This window comes from Hyla sarda, chromosome 9 (assembly GCF_029499605.1).
Source record: "Hyla sarda isolate aHylSar1 chromosome 9, aHylSar1.hap1, whole genome shotgun sequence".
NCBI lineage: Eukaryota > Metazoa > Chordata > Amphibia > Anura > Hylidae > Hyla > Hyla sarda.
In genome coordinates, this window is record NC_079197.1 from 158,670,148 (window position 1) to 158,687,749 (window position 17,602).

Consider the following 17,602-nt stretch of genomic DNA (forward strand, 5'->3'; position numbering starts at 1 on the left):
CCTAAAGCGTATTATTGATTTACATAAATAAGCCCCTTTTCATCCAAAAGAGTGAATCTTTAATTTTAAGGAATTCTTTAAGTGCTTTATTCGACCATAATGAAGTAAAGTCAAAACTCCAAGTGATTTTAAAAAAATTTTAAGTTCCTCCCATACTTTATTATATAGATATGCATGGGTGTAGTGAGTATCCCAGCTTCCAAAATCTCAAAAATATCCTTATAACGACCCATTAGGGTATGTTCACACTACAGTGTGTGAAAGGAATTTCCGCTCGCTGAATTCAGCGAGCGGAGATTCAGACTGGCAGCCGGCGGCGGCGGTAGGACCGGGCGGCACTGAGCCGTCACCATTGACAGCTATGCAGTGCTCGCGGACTTCCGTGCAAAGAATGAACATGTTCTTTCTTTGCTAGGAACAATTTCAGCGGTGGAGTTGTCCGCCGCTGAAATTCCGCAGTGTGAACGGGTCTCGCGGGGACCCATTCACACTAATGTTACGTTCACACCGCGGAATTCGGCTCGCGGAATTCCGCCCGTGGAATTCTGCGGGAATTCCTTAGTGTGAACATACCCTTAGAGAGAAAAAATAGGACTACATTTTCCCTCCTTCTCATAATAGTCTGCAATTTTAGTGCTAAAAAGTACCTAAAAAAAAAAAAAGTGCCCAACCCCAATCATGCTCAGCTAACGTTAAAGAAACATATTTCATTCTCGTGCTTTCCTGTCCCAAAGTAGTGAATTTAATCAAGAAATAAGAGCTTGGAACCATTTTTCTGATATCCATAGAGTATGGAAACATAGAATGTGTCGGACGATAAGAACCATTTGGCCCATCTAATCTGCCCAATAATCTGAATCCCATCAATAGTCCCTGGCCCTATCTTATATGAAGGATAGCCTTATGCCTATCCCATGCATGTTTAAACTCCTTCACTGTATTTGCAGCGACTAGTGTTGCTCACGAATATTCGCAATTCAAATTTTAATCGCAAATATAGCATATTCGCGAATTCGCGAATATCGCGAATATAGCACTATATATTCGTAATTACGAATATTCGCTTATTTTTTTTTTCATATTTGCGAATATTGAGCCCTCCCTTCATTAATGGTATAGAGAACTGTGACTAGTGCATCAACTCTGTGATTTTTTGACCATTAAAACCAATAGGCTAATTGTGGTCTATGGGGATATCACTGCATGTAAGATAAGCAGGACCGTCTCGGCAGCACAGTGGGATGGGAGACCGTCACTGGTTCGAGTCCCAGGGTGGACAGAGTGTTACAGTGTTGTGGTTAAACTTTACTTCCCTGGAAAAGCTGTTGAGTTGCCAATAGCAACCAATCAAATAGCTTCCTTCATTTTTCAGAGGCTTTTTCAAAAATGAAAGAAGCGATCTGATTGGTTGCTATGGGCAACTCAGAATCTTTTCCTCTGGTCAGGTTTTGATAAATCTCCCTCTATGGGGGAGATTCATCAAGACCAGTGTAGAGGAAGAGTTGTGCAGTTGCCCATAGCAACCAATCAGATTGCCTCTTTCATTTTTCACAATGCCTCTGCAAAATGAAAGAAGCGATCTGATTGGTTGCTATGGGCAACTCAGCAGCTTTTCCCCATAGACCACAATGGGCCTACTGGTTTCAATGGGCAAAAAATCACAGAGTTAATGCACTAAACACAGTTTTCTATACCATTAAAGGGGTACTCCGGTAAAAACATTTTTTCTTTTAAATCAACTGGCTCCAGAAACAGATTTGTAAATGACTTCTATTAAAAAATCTTAATCCTTCCTGTACATATTAGATGCTGAATACTACAGAGGAAATTATTTTCTTTTTGGAATGCTCTCTGATGACATCAAGAGCACAGTGCTCTCTGCTGACGTTATTATAATAATAAGTCTTTATTTATTTATTGTTGTCCTTAGTGGGATTTGAACCCTCCCCAGCTCCACTATATCTTTCTTGTACACTGGTGCCCAGTACTGTACACAGTATTCTATTTGAGGTCTGACTAGTGATTTGTACAGCGGTAGAATTATTTCCTTGTCGTCGGCATCTATGCCCCTATTGATGCACCCCATGATTTTATTAGCCTTGGCAGCAGCTGCCCGACACTGGTTACTACAGCTAAATTTACTGTTAACTAAGACTCCTAAGTCCTTTTCCATGTCAGTCGTCCCAAGTGTTCTCCCATTTAATACATAATCCCAGCTAGGATTTTTCTTCCCCATGTGCATTACCTTACATTTATCAGTGTTGAACCTCATCTGCCACTTCCCAGCCCAAACCTCCAACCTATCCAGATCCATTTGTGACAGTGCACTGTCCTCTACAGTGTTTACCGCTTTACAGAGTTTAGTGTCATCTTCAAAGATTGCTACTTTACTATTCAACCCCTCTGCAAGGTCATTCATGAATATATTAAATAGGACAGGACCCAAGAGGGACCCCTGTGATCCCCACTAGTAACAGTCACCCAATCAGAATAAGTACCATTAATAACCACCCTCTGTTTCCTATCATTGAGCCAGTTACTTACCCACTTGCACACATTCTCCCCCAGCCCAAACGTTCTCATTTTATGCACCAACCTTTTATGTGGAACCGTATCAAATGCTTTGGAAAAAAACAGATATACGACATCCAGCGATTGCCCTGGTCCAGTCTGATGCTCACCTCCTCATAAAAGCTGATCAGGTGTTAGTTTGACAGAACCGATCCCTCATAAATCCATGCTGATACAGGGTCATACATTTATTTTAATCAAGATATTCCAAAATAGCATCTCTTAGGAAACCCTCAAACAATTTACATACAACCGAGGTTAAACTAACAGGTCTATAATTCCCGGGGTCACCTTTTGACCCCTTCTTAAATATTGGCACCACATTTGCCATGCGCCAGTCCTGGGGAACAGTTCCTGTCACTATAGAGTCCCTGAATATTAAAAATAGGGGTCTTTCTATTACATTACTTAATTCCTTTAGAACATGGGGGTGAATGCCATCTGGACCTGGTGATTTGTCTATTTTGATTTTTTGTAGGTGGCACTGTACTTCTTCCTGGGTTAGACATGTGACCTGTACTGGGGAGTTTACCTTATCACACTGTATTTCACCTGGCATTTCATTTTCCTCGGTGAATACAGTGAAGAAGAATTTGTTTAGTATATTTGCTTTTTCCTGATCCCCGTTTATAATTTCTTCCTCATCATTTTTTAAAGTGCCAACCCTTTCATTTTTGACCTTTTTGCTATTTATATAATTAAAGAACATTTTGGGGTCAGTTTTACTCTCTTTGGCAATGAGTTTTTCTCTCTATTTTTGCGGCTTTTATCTGTTTTTTACATATTTCACACTTTTCTCTATAGCTTTTTAATGCTTCTTCACTGCTGTCCTGTTTTAGTAATTTAAATGCTTTATTTTTGTCATTTATTGCCCCCTTAACATTTTTATTCAACCATATTGGTTTTCTTTTATTTCTGACCCATTCCCATATTCCCATAAATTATATACATCTTACAGTGAAAATTTAAGATATTTTTAAAAGTCTCCCATTTAGTGTCAGTATTGTTCTTTTTGAGGACATTATCCCATTTTATATTGTTAAGGGCTTTTCTGAGTTGATCGAACTTTGCCTTACGAAAGTTCATTGTTTTTGTGGCCCCTCGAGAGATTCCCTTATTGAAGAACAAGTTATAATGTATTAAATTATGATCACTATTTCCTAGGTGTCCATCTACTTGCACATTAATTACTCTGTCAGGTACGTTGGTAAATATTAAGTCTAGTAGGGCGCCTCCTCTGGTCAGGCCCTGCACCATTTGGGACAGATAATTGTCTTTAGCTATAGTCAGAAACCTGTTTCCTTTAAAGTCAAAGTCGGACCAGTTCTCCATGAACCCAAAACCCTCCTTCCTACACCAGCTTCTGAACCACTTGTTTACCTCCCTGATCTCCCGCTGCCTCTCTGGGGTGGCTCGTGGTACAGGTAATATTTCAGAAAATATTACCTTGGAGGTCCTTGCCTTAAGCTTGCAGCCTAAGTCCCTGAAATCCTTTTTAAGGACACTCCATCTACCTCTTACTTTGTCATTGGTGCCAATATGTACCATGACTGCTGGGTCTTCTCCAGCCCCACCCAGCAACCTGTCAACCCGATCCGCGATGTGCCGAATTCGAGCGCCAGGAAGACAACACACTGTTCGGCGATCCCGGTCTTTGTGGCAGATCGCATTGTCTGCCCCCCTAATAATTGAGTCCCCCAATACCAGTACCTGTCTGGCACAGTGGCGTTGCTAGGGTTGGTGTCACCCGATGCAGCAGAAAATGGTGTCACCCCATACCTCCCCCCCCCCCTCAGTAAGTTTAAGCCTGTTGTGACTGACACCACTGTTGTAGCGCATTGTGAGAAATTCCTGTATAATAATCAGATATACCATTTGCCACAGAATAGGAAAGTGTTAAAGAAGTTTTCACCATTTAAATATACAGCTCCCAGAATTACTTAAAGGGGTACTCCACTGGAAAACATTTTCTTTCATATAAACTGGTGCCAGAAAGTTAAACAGATTTTTAAATTACTTCTAACTTAAAATCTTAATCCTTACAGTACTTATAAGCTGTTGTATTCTCCACAGGAAGTTGTGTAGTTCTTTCCAGTCTGTCCACAGTGCTCGGTCTGTCCATGTCAGGAACTGTCCAGAGCAGGATAGGTTTGCAATGGGGATTTGCTCCTACTATGGACAGTTCTTGACATGGACAGAGGTGTCAGCACAGAGCACTGTGGTCAGACAGAAAATAAATTAAAAAAGAAAAGAACTTCCTGTGAATCACTTATACAGCAGCTAATAAGTACTGGAAGGATTAAGATTTTTAAGTAGAAATAATTTATAAATCTGTTTAACTTTGTAGTACCAGTTTTCCAGTAGAGTACCCCTTTATGCAGTGGTGAGGTTATGCTGGGAGTTGTAGTTTCACTTATCATAACTGTAGAACTGACAAGGGGTACAGCTTTGATAGGACATAGAGAGGAGAATGTACAATGATATCAGTGACTACAGGTGACGTCTTCTCTATAGTGAGGAGAATACACAATGATATCAGTGACTACAGGTGACGTCTTCTCTATAGTGAGGAGAATGTACAATGATATCAGTGACTACAGGTAATGTCTTCTCTATAGTCTTCCCCTATCTAATTCAGATGGTACATACCGCCTGGTCCAGCTAAAACTTCTGTCTGTAGAATGTGACGCATTCTCATCCTCTATATGAAAACAAGTATTATTATAAACCTGCCAGACACTGTATTCACTAAATATAATACTACTATACACTACACTCTGATTATAAACCTTCCATACACCGTACCCACTGAATATAATACTACCACACACTGTACATTCTGAATATAATACCAACACACTGTACACTCTGAATATAAATCTGCCACATTCTGTACCCCTGAATATAAATCTGGTGGTGCTGCTAGTGGATGATGGGGGTGCTAGTACTGGGGGGGTGTTGCTGGAGGATGCTGAGGGTGCTACTGGCCATCCCCTCTGACAGTATCACCCCCATCATCCATCAGCAGGATCATCCTCCTGGCAGGAGCACCCCCATCATCCACCATCAGGATCTGCTGATGGAGGTGCTGCTACTGGGGGGTGTTGCTGGTGGATGATGAGGGTGCTACTGCCAGGGGGGGAGCATTAGGTAGGCAGCAGTTCCCCCACTTAAGGTAGGTAGCAGTTCCCCCACATTAGATAGGTAGCAGTTTCCCCACATTAGGTAGCATAGATTCCCCACATTTGGTACCAGTTACCCCACATTAGGTAGTAATTTCCCCACATTAGGTAGCACAGATTCCCCAAATTAGGTAGCACAGATTCCACACATTAGGTAGCACAGATTCCACACATTAGGTAGCAGTTTCCCCACATTAGGTAGCACAGATTCCCCACATTAGGTAGCACATATTCCCCACATTATGTAGCAGCTTTCGCACATTAGGTAGCAGTTTTCCAACATTAGGTAGAAGTTTCCCCACATTAGGTAGTATAGATTCCCCACATTTGGTAGTAGTTTCCCCCCATTAGGCCGCAGGTTCCCTTGCATGTTCCCCACAATAGGTCAAAGTCTCCCCACATTAGATCGCTGGTTCAAACAACCCCCCCCCCCACACACACACACACAAAAAAAACACATACACACAACACAGAGACACACACAGATAGATAGAGAGACACACACACACAGTCAGAGAGACACACACACAGTCAGAGAGACACACACTCACAGACAGAGAGACACACACAGAGTCACACACAGTCACACGCAGACAGAGCCACACACAGACAGAGAGCCACACACAGACAGAGATAGCGACAGACACACACACACTCACAGACAGAGAGACACACACACACACAGTCACACACACAGAGTCACACACAGTCACACACACAGAGAGTCACACAGACAGAGAGTCACACACACACACAGTCACACACACACACACACACAGAGTCACACACAGTCACACACACACAGTCACACACAGAGTCACACACACACACAGAGTCACACACAGTCACACACACACAGTCACACACACACAGTCACACACAATCACACACACACAGAGTCACGCACAGTCACACACACACAGTAACACACAGAGTCACACACAGTCACACACACAGAGAGTCACACACACAGAGAGTCACACACACACAGAGTCACACACACACACACAGAGTCACACACAGACAGAGACACACAAACAGAGATAGAGTGAGACAGACACACACTCACCCATCCAGCGCAGCGCTCCTTCTCCCTGGGCGCTCTGCGAGTGATGTCACGTCCTCCTGCTCGGCCCTGCGGAGGGACGTCTGGCCGGCGCAACAGAAGACGTGGTGGCGCAGGCCGGTTCACTGTGCTACTAGTACGGAGACAGAGCAAGTGAGGACGGGGGGGGGGGGGGTGCTATTACAGAGACAGCGTAAGTGATGACGGGTGGGGGGGGGTTGCTAGTACAGAGACAGCGCATCTTAGGACCAGGGGCTTACCTGGTGTCACCCCATCAGGATGGTGTCACCCCGTGCGCCGCACCCCCCGCACCCCGGTCGCAGCGCCACTGGTCTGGCCTGCCCTGCTCTCCTCCCTCCCTCCTTACTGGAGCAGACACCCCCCTGGCGGTCAGAGGCAGAGTCCTGCTGCAGTACTGCTAGCTCTGAAATGGCATCCCCCTCATCTGCCAACCGCGCAAACTTGTTGGGGCGTGCCAGTTCAGGACTAGCCTCCCTGACACTTTTCCCTCTACCCTGTTTTCTAACTGTAACGCAGCTAACTGGCTGACTGTCCTGCACATCCGTCCCACTATCCTCCCCCACCTATACAACAGAGAGTACTTGCTCACTGAGCAGGTGACTCCTCTCCGGGTTGTCAATGCATCTCAGTGTTGCCAGTTGCTCCTCTAGATCCAGGATCTGGGCTTCCAAATGAGCAACTCGCACACATCTCGCACAACAATATGCACCCTCAAACTGCTGTTCAAGGATTGCATACATTGTGAAAGATGCACACTGGACTGCCTTTTCCAACATGGAGGTCATACTAGATTTGGGGATTGCAAAAATTAACAGAAAAGAAAAAAAAATCAAATATTTCAATTTAAACTTCCTGAATTTAAAGTCCCTTCATTTTAAGTCCCCTCACTTTTATACTCACTCACTTGTATGCTTCACACTCTTGTATACAGACAAACAATCGCTAGCTCAACATAGTGTATTTGCTTTATATTTATCACAACCACAACCACCTCTCTTCCACTGCCTGGAAGTAAATTCACTTTAGTGAAAAATTATTATTTTTTTTTTCATTTACACATCCGAATTTAAAGAAAAGTCGTCAAAGACCTGTGGGGTGTTAAGGCTCACTGGACCCCTTGGTACGTGCCTTGAGGGGTGTAGTTTCCAAAATGGTATGCCATGTGGGGGTTTTCTGCTGTTCTGGCACCATTTCAGCAAAAACCATTTCAGCAAAAATTCACTCTCCAAAATCCCATTGTTGCTCCTTCCCTTCTGAGCCCTCTACTGCACCCGCCGAACACTTGACATACACATATGAGGTATTTCCTTACGCTAGAGAAATTGGGTTACATATTTTGGGGGGCTTTTTCTCCTATTACCCCTTGTACAAATTCAAAAACTGGGTCTACAAGAACATGCGAGTGTAAAAAATTGAGATTTTGAATTTCCTCCTTCACTTTGCTGCTATTCCTGTGAAACACCTAAAGGGTTAACACACTTACACAAATGTCCTTTTGGATACTTTGAGGGGTGCAGTTTTTATAATGGGGTCATTTGTGGGGTATTTCTAATATGAACGCCCTTCAAATCCACTTCAAAACTGAACTGGTCCCTGAAAAATTCCAATTTAGAAAATGTGAAAAATTGGAAAACTACTGCTGAACTTTGAAGCCCTCTGATGTCTTCCAAAAGTAAAAACCTTTCAACTTTATGATGAAAATATAAAGTAGACGTATTGTTTAAGTGAATCAATATAAAATTTATTTGAAATGTCTGTTTTTGTTACAAGCAGAGAGCTTCAAAGTTAGAAAATGCAAAATTTTCTATTTTTTCATCAAATGTTGGAATTTTTCACCAAGAAATTATGCAAGTATCGACAAAAATTTACCACTAACATGAAGTAGAATATGTCACGAAAAAACAATCTCAGAATCAGAATGAAAAGTAAAAGCATCCCAGAGTTATTAATGCTTAATTGACAGTGGTCAGATGTGCAAAAAATGGCTGGGTCCTTAAGGTTAAAATCGGCTGGTTCCTTAACGGGTTAAACCCCACTGGCATTTGACAGATCTTTGGAACATTGGGCTGTGCAGATGAAAAATTTTCATTCCTGGACGTCCTACGGCAGCACAGAATGGGTTAAGTTCGTCCTCCCGAACTTGTCAGAAGAGGTAATCAGCATATAATTAAACAAATTAACATAATTAACAACCCCTCCCACCAGGTATAAGTAGGTACATAGGAACTCAGACCACAGAGTTTTTTTCTTCTGATCTTAGAAGGGGTAATGTTTGGACGGGGTTTTTAACTTATTCCCTGTCTCATTTTATTTCTTTCAGCGTTAGTATGAAATCCTGGGAGGTACTGTGAAGTGCCCTTTTATTGTGGACAGCAGGGTTGGAGCGAGATCGCTGATGTTATGGCCCTTCCCTCCTCCAGAAGATCCACGGCGAACGATGGGGTCACAGTTACTGGAATGATTTTCTGGTTACTCACGTTTATCGGCATCCCTAGCTGCAGCAGGACACGGTACAAAGGTCCGTCAGCCGGTGAGTTAGCGCTACTCGCGGAGCTTTACTTCCGGCAGGCGTTCCACGTGCAGTTGTTTACTGCACGCGCAGACCGGAAGTACGTCACATTCAAGCAAGGGGCGGTACGGGCGGTGATTCGCGCCAGAAACCCTTCATAAACTGCTCCCGGCCCGTCCCTGTACACTGTACTCGGGGCAGCAGGGCTATTGGAGCTTAAAAGTAAGTGCTTGTTTGTAGGTGTGATTAATACTTATGCTGGGCAGATTATTGGGACTACTGTGAAGTGTCCTATTGCACCTCCTTCTAGGAATACTGTGGGATACCAGGTTACTGTGAAGTACCTAGGTTTTTTGCCTGCTTTTTCCGCTGCCTGTCTTTCCAACATTCAATTTGTGCGCTTTATGTGTCAAGTGATCATCTCACTTATCATTTATTATTTGACCTCTTTTTTTCTTCAGATGTCTGAGGATTCTCACACAAGGGTCAAAAAGTCAAGAAAGACGAAACACCGACTGTGTGTATCATGTTCCCAGACTTTGGCAGACGATATAGAAGGAGGCACTTGTGGCATGTGTTCCCCACAACAACATCCAGTTCAAGAGGAAACATTTGGTGGTGAGGCTTCTTTATTTTTTTCTTGGTTTAAGAAACGTATTTCTGCCATATTACCCGAGGAAGGTTCCTGTGCAATAAAACGCAAAATTCAACACAGAACGACCTCTCCTCCTGACTCGGAGGATTCCGGTCCAGGCTCCTCTATTGAATCACAAGATTCTCCGGAAGATTACTATATTTTCCACAAAGACGACATGCATACCCTGATAAAATCAGTGAAGCATGTACTAGAAACAGACCGATCCACTGAAGATAAGCGTCCCAGGGAAAGTCTATATTACTTTCCAGCTTCTAAAGATAGGGTGTTCCCCTCTCATCCAGCCATTACTAAATGGTTCAGGTCCAACTGGGATAAGCCTGAAAAGAGAGTGGACGTCGGTTCCAGATTTAGGTCTATATACAAATTGTCTTCTGAGGCTACAGGTTCTTGGTTCAATCCACCTAAAGTGGATTTATCAGTAGCCAAGCTTGTTAAAAAATCGTATTTTCCTTCCGAAGAGTCATCCGTGTTATCCAACCCCATGGATAGAAAGGCGGAGTCTCTATCTAAAAAAGCGTTCTCCACAGGAGCGGCGATTTCAAAGGTAGCGATGGCCTCTGTTCCAGTGGCTAGAGCCCTTCATGTTTGGATAAGTCAATTATCCAGAGACCTGAGTGATGGAGTTTCCAGGGAGGACATCATCAAGAGAATCCCTGTTATGAAATCCGCGGCAGAATTTCTGTGCAATGCACCACTGGATACAATGCGCTTATCAGCTCAGAACATGGCGGAATCTAACTCCATTAGGAGAGCACTATGGATCAAGAATTGGAGTAAAGGAGATGTAGCAGCAAAGAATAATCTCTGATCCCTTCCATTCTCTCCAGAGTCTCTTTTCGGACCTAGTCTAAAAAACATTCTTAAAGATGTGAACGATGAGAATGACGCATTTCCAGGTACATCTAAGAAGGACGCATCAAAGGATCGCCCGAAATGGAGAAGATCACCCAAGTTCCAAAGGAGGAATTTTCAGTTGGGCCAATATAACAAGCCTAGATTTAATCGGCAGAGGAAGAACACAGGCTTTAATCCTGCATCTAAAAGCAAGCCACCAACCAAAAAGAAGGACTTATGATGCCAGCTTTGTGCCCCTAAAAGTTGGTGGAAGATTAGCAGCATTTTTTCCTGCCTGGGCACGGACGACGGAGGACAAGTGGGTACTCTCAGTAGTAGAGAAAGGATATCGTCTCGAGCTTCTCAGTGCTCCTCAGGAGATGTATTTTGTCAACTCGAACCAGGACCAGAACGTACTGTCTCTGGTCAAGGATTTTCTGGAGAAGAATGCTGTTGAGTGGGTACCCCCTCAAGAGCAATCATCAGGAATTTATTCAAGGATTTTCGCAGTACCGAAATCCAACGGCAAATGGAGGTTGGTCATAGACCTCACATACCTGAACAAGTTCATGGCCAGAAGGCATTTCAAGATGGAGACCATCAGGTCAGTACTCCCCATTCTGAATCAGGGGGACTTCATGGCCACATTAGATCTATCGGACGCATATCTACATGTACCAATTCATCCGTCCTACAGGAAATTCCTGAGGTTTGCAGTGTTGGTAGGACACTCAACATGGCACCTTCAGTTCAGGTGCCTCCCCTTCGGTCTAAATCAATGCACTGGTCAAGACCAGTATATGGAGGGTTAATCCAATCACTTTTCCAATAGATCACCCCTTGGGGCAATCCAATAGTACCCTAATTTCCCATATACCCACTAAAATATTTAAACTTTATTGTTAATTGAATCAAAAAATATATATCAAAAATATCCACACTTTAAAAAGGTATCAGAGTAGTACTCCCTGGTTTGTATCCAAACACTGTAAGTATCTCCACTGAGACTATTATCGTTATCTTTCGCTGAGTGTGCCTGCAGCTCACACTCCAGCTTCCTCCGGAGACTGCTCTGATTTGCTTAAAAACACCCTACTCAGCCCCCCCCCCCCCCCCCGACATGTTTCGCTACTATGTAGCTTTGTCAAGAGGTATGGGGCTTCTGAGTATGGGCAGCGTGTGTCGGGCTCTTTATTACCTCTGTTTGTAACGTCACATCCCATATTGATGGATCCCCATCCAACTAAGTCCTTTCTTTTTAATCCTTGTCCTCTGGTTGGTACAAATTCCTTATTGACATAAGCTTCCTCCAATGAGATCTCGGTTCACTCCTCCGAATCCCATTGGTTTTCAATGGATGGGTATCTCAACCAATCCGTATCTTTGTTTATAGTTGTCGTCATCTGCGCGTTCTCCTCTGCGCTCGGACTTAGTTTCAATTGCGCCTCTTCTCATCTGCGCACTCTCGCGTGCGCGAACTGTTTGTCATCAAAAGCGGAATTCTCAAGTGTATGTGAAAACATCTCCTATTCCTCACTCTGCGCACTATAGTATGCGCCAACTGTTAGCGTTCAGATCATGATAATTGGGGCAATTTTATAGGAGTTCCCTCTCTTCTCCCTACAGATTACTATTTTTATTATTATTTTTGTTATTGTTGTTTTTGAGGGGATTTTATTTCTACAAAGGGCAAGGAAGTTCTCACCGGATCAGATGGATATTGGGTTCTAAATTAGAGTTGCCGATGGTCCTCAGCATCATTAGGTAGGATAATGGATAGTTAGGATCTTGGTGGAGATTACTATTGTTTCTATTTCTAATTTATCTATTTCAATATTGTTTTGTCAATTTGTATATGTATTCCTTTATCTTTCTCTCCTTTCTGGATCTGAGGGGTTCCTTAGTTGATTTTGATGATTAATGTACTGATAAATGCTAACCTATATGTTTATAAGTTGGACGTATTTACCATTGCTCTGTTTTTTATTATTATTATTTATTTTAAGTTTTTTACCGGGAGGCCAGGTGGGGTGGGCGAGCGGAGGGGGGGGGGGGGGGGGGGGGAAAGGGGAGGGGGGGGGAGGGGGGGGAAGGGGGGGAGGGGGGGGGAAGGGGTTCTTGGGAGGGGAAAGAGTTCTTTTGAAAAGAATTTCTTTATATCTTTTTGTTTCACAGTTATTTGTTTAGCTGCCTGTTTTGTTGCATGTAGCTTATTGTTCTTTCATTTCTTTATAACAGAATCACCTTCTACCTCACCTCTCCATACTCACGTCCCGCCCATCCCAACCTCCCATCAGTCCTCCACCGCTCCAGGTAAGTAACCTTTGTATTGGTCCTTTAGCTAATTTGTATAATTTATTTTAATACTATCAATTTAATGGGTATGTTCCTTTATTTTGATCTCTTTGGTCCCTACACATCTTCTAACGTGGATATTTGATTCTTATCCACTGTTTATTTTTAAATCTATTGCTTATTGTTTGAATAAATTCTTGGCTGGCTTTATAAGAAGGCCGAGAAAGTAGGCAAAAGCCCTATGAAGAACCTTTTTGGGGTATCCTTTTGACAAGAAACGATGCATTAGTACCTTACTTTCCTCAAGAAAAGCCTCTTCAGTGGAGCAGTTTCGTCTGGCCCTCAAATACTGCCCCACTGGTATGCCACTCTTAAGGGGCCTGGGGTGGTGACTTCTCCAATTCAAGAAGCTATTCGTTGAGGTAGTTTTTCTGTAGACTTTCGTCTAGATGCTGCCTTCAGGCTCGAGGAAGATTTCCAGATCTAGAAAGCAAAGTGTTTTTTCATTTATTTCTGATGTGAATTGCTTTCCTATTTGATTGTGATTTAGTTTGTGAACAAATTCATGAAACAGGGTGATAGTGCCATCCCAAAATAAAAGAATGTCATCTATAAAACGACCCCAAAATAAAATGTGTTTTGTATACATACCTAGTGTCTCAGTGAATACCACTGTGTCCTCCCACCACCCTAAAAATAAATTTGCAAAATTTGGTGCACATGCTGTGCCCATTGCTGTGCCCTTAGTTTGTAAATAAAAGTGACCATCAAAAGTGAAGTAATTATGTGTTAATAGAAAAAACAAAAGAGTAGTGACAAACTTATTATGTGTAATAAATTGTGTACCTTTCGTGCGTAGAAAGTGCTCTACCGCTTTTACCCCCAGTTTGTGGTTAATGTTCGTGTACAGTGCCTCAACATCGAGGCTCGCTATGTAAATATCTGGGGTAAACGAAATCTCCTCAAGCCTGGAGACAGCATCTCTTGTATCTTTTATATATGATGGTAAGGAGGTGACAAACGGTGCCAAAATCTGATCAACATAGAGGCTTATTCCTTCTGTAAGGTTGTCATTGCCGATACAATTTTCGCAGTACCGAAATCCAACGGCAAATGGAGGTTGGTCATAGACCTCACATACCTGAACAAGTTCATGGCCAGAAGGCATTTCAAGATGGAGACCATCAAGTCAGTACTCCCCATTCTGAATCAGGGGGACTTCATGGCCACATTAGATCTATCGGACGCATATCTACATGTACCAATTCATCCGTCCTACAGGAAATTCCTGAGGTTTGCAGTGTTGGTAGGACACTCAACATGGCACCTTCAGTTCAGGTGCCTCCCCTTCGGTCTGAGCTCAGCACCAAGGATGTTTACAAAGCTGGTGGTGGTTCTTTCAGCAGCCCTGCGGCTTCAAGGTATGGTGGATAAAGGAGGGATCACAACCAGAATTGAGTCGTCATGTAAAGCAGACATTAGAGTTTCTAGAACATCATGGATTTATAATCAATCTGAAGAAATCCCACTTAGCCCCATCACAACAAATCCTTTTCTTGGGATTCCGAGTGGACTCTCTATCAATGAAAATTTTGATTTCTCAGGAAAGGGAAATAAAGTTGAGGAAGCAAATAAAGTTCCTCATAAGAGCCAGAACAGTGTCCATTCGGTTAGCCATGAGAGTACTAGGCAGCCTCACATCAACAATAGATGCAGTACCTTGGGCGAAGGCCCACATCCGCAGTCTTCAGTCAAGAGTTCTGTCGTATTGGAACAGATCGAGGACGGGTTTAGAAACATCCACCTGGATTCCGTCGATCCTCTGCAAAGAACTCAAATGGTGGCTCGCACGAAACAGGTTCTCGGAAGGAAGGTCCTTGCTTCCGGCCCGACAAGTGGTCATTACAACCGATGCGTCAGCTCATGGATGGGGAGCATTCATTGGGGATCACTGGGCCCAGGGCCTCTGGTCCCACTCAGAGAAAACTCTGTCCTCAAACGTGAAAGAACTAAGGGCAGTACGTCTGGCCCTGCTTCATTTTTCCCCCTGCTTGTCAAACAAGGATGTTCTAGTGAGGTCAGACAATCTTCCCACCGTCTTTTACTTGAACAAGCAGGGGGGGGACCAGGTGTCATTCATTAATGACGGAGTGTGCCAAAATCTTCAAATGGGCAGAAACCAATATCAAGAACTTGGCGGCGGTACATCTACAGGGGACACTGAATGTCAAGGCAGATCTCCTCAGTCGGAAATCCCTACATCCGGGAGAATGGGAGCTGAATGCAGAAGTCTTCGAGCAGGTGACCAGACGTTTCGGGACACCGGAGATAGATGTATTCGCAACAAGGAAAAATTCCAAACTGCAAAAGTTCTGTTCCCTTTCCAGCCTGGACCACCCGCAGCATGTGGACGGCCTGTCATTCTCTTGGAGAAGGACATTTCTGTATCTATTTCCACCTCCGGCCTTGATACAGAGAACCTTACTGAAGGTCAAGAGAGAGAACCCTCGGGCGATTCTAATTCTTCCATACTGGCCCAGGAGAGCATGGTTCTCCATGATAAGAGAGATATCGGACAACCAATTCTGGCATCTGCCCAAGAGAATGGATCTATTGTCACAACACGGGATCTATCATCAGGATCTAGACCCATTACACCTAACTGCATGGAGGGTAAACTGAGTTTACTTAAGGACAAGGGTCTGTCGGGTGAGGTGTTATCGACACTGGAGAAATCAAGCAGACCAGGGACAAAGAAGTGCTACACCAGGGTATGGTATCTATTCAAGTCCATGACCCCTAATAGGGATCCTACAGTCATCGATATCTTGAATTTTTTGCAAAAGGGGTTGAACAAGGGTCTCAAGCAGTCTACACTGAAAGTACAGTTTGCGGCTATAAATTTCTTCTTAGCGGGGAAATTCGCTAAAGACCCTTTGGTTAAGAGATTCTTTAAAGGAGTCAATAATCTATGTCCAAAAGTCAGTAAACATATACCTTCATGGGACCTATCCAAGGTACTAAGATGCCTCGCTTCAGACCCATTTTAGCCTATACATTCCATTGATATTAAGTTTCTCACGTGGAAAACCTGTTTCCTGGTAGCCATCGCATCAACTCGAAGAATCAGCGAAATACAGGCCTTGTCTTGCCGGGAACCTTACCTGCGGGACCTGGGGGATGTGTTAGTCCTTCGAACCCTGCCAGGTTTTATTCCTAAGGTTCATTCGGTTAATAACCTGCAACATGAAATTGTCTTGCCGGCTTTGGCGGAGAACCAAGAAGTCTCAAAACTGGACGTGAGGCGATCGGTTCTGGAATATTTGTCTAGAACAGCATTGTTTAGATGCTCGGAGCATCTATTCGTGCAATTTGGGGCCAAGTCTAAGGGCTCGAAAGCAGCCGAACCTACTATTGCCAACTGGATTAAGAAGACGATCAGTTTTTGCTTTCAGAAGGAAGGCTTGGAGCCCCCGAAGGTTCTCAAAGCCCACTCAACTAGGGCGACATCTGCATCCTGGGCAGAAGCTTCTCATGTGTCTCTTCTAGAGATTTGCAGAGCTGCAACGTGGGCAACTCCGATGACATTCATTCAGCACTATCGCCTAGACATATCCAATAGCTCAGCCCTGGGTAAGACGGTGTTGAAAGAAGCGTTTAAGAAGTAATGCCCGCCCTTTTTTGTTTTTTGCTAATTAAGTCCCATTCTGTGCTGCCGTAGGACATCCAGGAATGAATTAAATTTTGCTTACCTGAAAATTTCAATTCCTGGAGTCCGTAGGCAGCACAGAGGACCCTCCCTAAATAAATATTGCTATAAAAATACTTTGTGGTCTGAGTTCCTATGTACCTACTTATACCTGGTGGGAGGGGTTGTTAATTATGTTAATTTGTTTAATTAGATGCTGATTACCTCTTCTGACAAGTTCGGGAGGACGAACTTAACCCATTCTGTGCTGCCTACGGACTCCAGGAATTGAAATTTTCAGGTAAGCAAAATTTAATTCAGTTTTCATTTTGACAGACCACTGCTCAAAAAAATCTATCAGACACCTGTGAGATGTAAATGCTCACTGCACTTCTTATTAGGGGTGTAGTTTCCAAAATGGGGTCACATGTGGGGGGGGGGGGGGGTGTCACTGTTCTGGCACCATGGAGGCCTAAACGCACATGGCCTTCAATTTCAGCCAGATTCTCTCTCCAAAAGCCCAATGGTGCTCATTCTCTTCTGAGCCCTGTAGTTCACCCGCAGAGCACTTTACATCCACATGTGGGGTATTTTCTGACTCAGAAGAAATGGGGTTACAAATTTTGCGGGGCTTTTTCTCCTATTACCCCTTGTGAAAATGATAAAATTGGGGTAACAACAGCACTTTAGGGAAAAAAAATATACATTTTTTTATTTTCACCTCCAACTTTAACTAAAATTTGTCAAACACCTGTGGGATGATAAGGCTCATGCTGGT

At 43.5% G+C, this 17,602-nt stretch overlaps 1 long non-coding RNA gene across 1 annotated transcript; it reads left to right on the forward strand.

Annotated features, from left to right (window-relative positions):
• The first annotated feature begins 9,243 nt into the window (after positions 1-9,243).
• LOC130291380 (uncharacterized) lies at positions 9,244-13,154 on the forward strand. The gene is made up of 3 exons (XR_008847914.1): positions 9,244-9,370; positions 9,811-9,967; positions 13,080-13,154. It is a non-coding gene; the product is annotated as an uncharacterized LOC130291380 (long non-coding RNA).
• The last annotated feature ends 4,448 nt before the right edge of the window (positions 13,155-17,602 follow it).